This window comes from Piliocolobus tephrosceles, chromosome 2 (assembly GCF_002776525.5).
Source record: "Piliocolobus tephrosceles isolate RC106 chromosome 2, ASM277652v3, whole genome shotgun sequence".
NCBI classification, from domain to species: domain Eukaryota; kingdom Metazoa; phylum Chordata; class Mammalia; order Primates; family Cercopithecidae; genus Piliocolobus; species Piliocolobus tephrosceles.
Window position 1 is genome coordinate 126,109,924 of NC_045435.1, and position 1,654 is coordinate 126,111,577.

At 51.8% G+C, this 1,654-nt stretch overlaps 1 pseudogene across 1 annotated transcript; it reads left to right on the forward strand.

The window, feature by feature from the left end:
* The first annotated feature begins 101 nt into the window (after positions 1–101).
* Positions 102–1,099, forward strand: LOC111532163 (annotated as a pseudogene). Its single transcript, XR_002728472.2, has one exon. The product of XR_002728472.2 is annotated as an actin, cytoplasmic 1-like (transcript).
* Positions 1,100–1,654: the final 555 nt, after the last annotated feature.

Consider the following 1,654-nt stretch of genomic DNA (forward strand, 5'->3'; position numbering starts at 1 on the left):
CATCAACTGATAATGCATTATTCCCAAAAATGCTAGTGACCTCATTAGTGTCCCATTCATGATTTGCATTACTTCATTTAACATAAAACAAGCTCACGACCGCCCAGACCGCGTCCGCCCCGCGAGCACAGAGCCTCGCCTTCGCCGCTCCGCCGCCCGTTCACACCCGCCGCCAGCTCACCATGGATGATGATATCGCCGCGCTCGTTGTCTACAACGGCTCTGGCATGTGCAAGGCCGGCTTCGCGGGCGAAGATGCCCCCCGGGCTGTCTTCCCCTCCATCGTGGGGCGCCCCAGGCACCAGGGCGTGATGGTGGGCATGGGTCAGAAGGATTCATATGTGGACGACGAGGCCCAGAGCAAGAGAGGCATCCTCACCCTGAAGTAACCCATCGAGCACGGCATCGTCACCAACTGGGACGATGTGGAGAAGATCTGACACCACACCTTCTACAATGAGCTGCGTGTGGCGCTATCCTGCGTCTGGACCTGGCTGGCCGGGACCTGACTGACTACCTCATGAAGATCCTCACTGAGCGCGGCTACAGCTTCACCACCACCACGGCCGAGCGGAAAATCGTGCGTGACATCAAGGAGAAGCTGTGCTATGTCGCCCTGGACTTCCAGCAGGAGATGGCCACAGTGGCTTCCAGCTCCTCCCTGGAGAAGAGCTAGGAGCTGCCCGATGGCCAGGTCATCACCATTGGCAACGAGCAGTTCCGCTGCCCTGAGGCTCTCTTCCAGCCTTCCTTCCTGGGCATGGAGTCCTGTGGCATCCACGAAACTACCTTCAACTCCATCATGAAGTGTGACGTGGACATCCGTAAAGACCTGTACGCCAACACAGTGCTGTCTGGTGGCACCACCATGTACCCTGGCATTGCCGACAAGATACAGAAGGAGATTACTGTCCTGGCGCCCAGCACGATGAAGATCAAGATCATTGCTCCCCCTGAGCGCAAGTACTCTGTGTGGATCGGCGGCTCCATCCTGGCCTCGCTGTCCATCTTCCAGCAGATGTGGATCATCAAGCAGGAGTATGACGAGTCTGGCCCCTCCATCGTCCACCGCAAATGCTTCTAGGGGGACTGTGACTTAGTTGTGTTACACCCTTTCTTGACAAAACCTAACTTGCACAGAAAACAAGATGAGATTGGCATGGCTTTATTTGTTTTTTTTTGTTGTTGTTGTTGTTTGTTTGTTTTTTGTTTTGTTTTGTTTTGTTTTTTTGGCTTGACTCAGGATTTAAAAACTGGAACAGTGAAGGTGACAGCAGTAGGTTGGAGCGAGCATCCCCCAAAGTTCCACAATGTGGCCGAGGACTTTGATTGTACATTGTTCTGTTTTTAATAGTCATTCCAAATATGAGATGCATTGTTACAGGAAGTCCCTCGCCCTCCTAAAAGCCACCCCACTTCTCTCTAAGGAGAATGGCCCAGTCCTCTCCCTAGTCCACACAGGGGAGGTGATAGCATTGCTTTCGTGTAAATTATGTAATGCAATTTTTTTTTTTTAAATCTTCACCTTAATACTTTTTTATTTTGTTTTATTTTGAATGATGAGCTTTCCTGCCCTCCCTTTTTTGTCCCCCAACTTGAGATATCTGAAGGCTTTTGGTCTCCCTGGGAGTGGGTGGAGGCAGCCAGGGCTTAC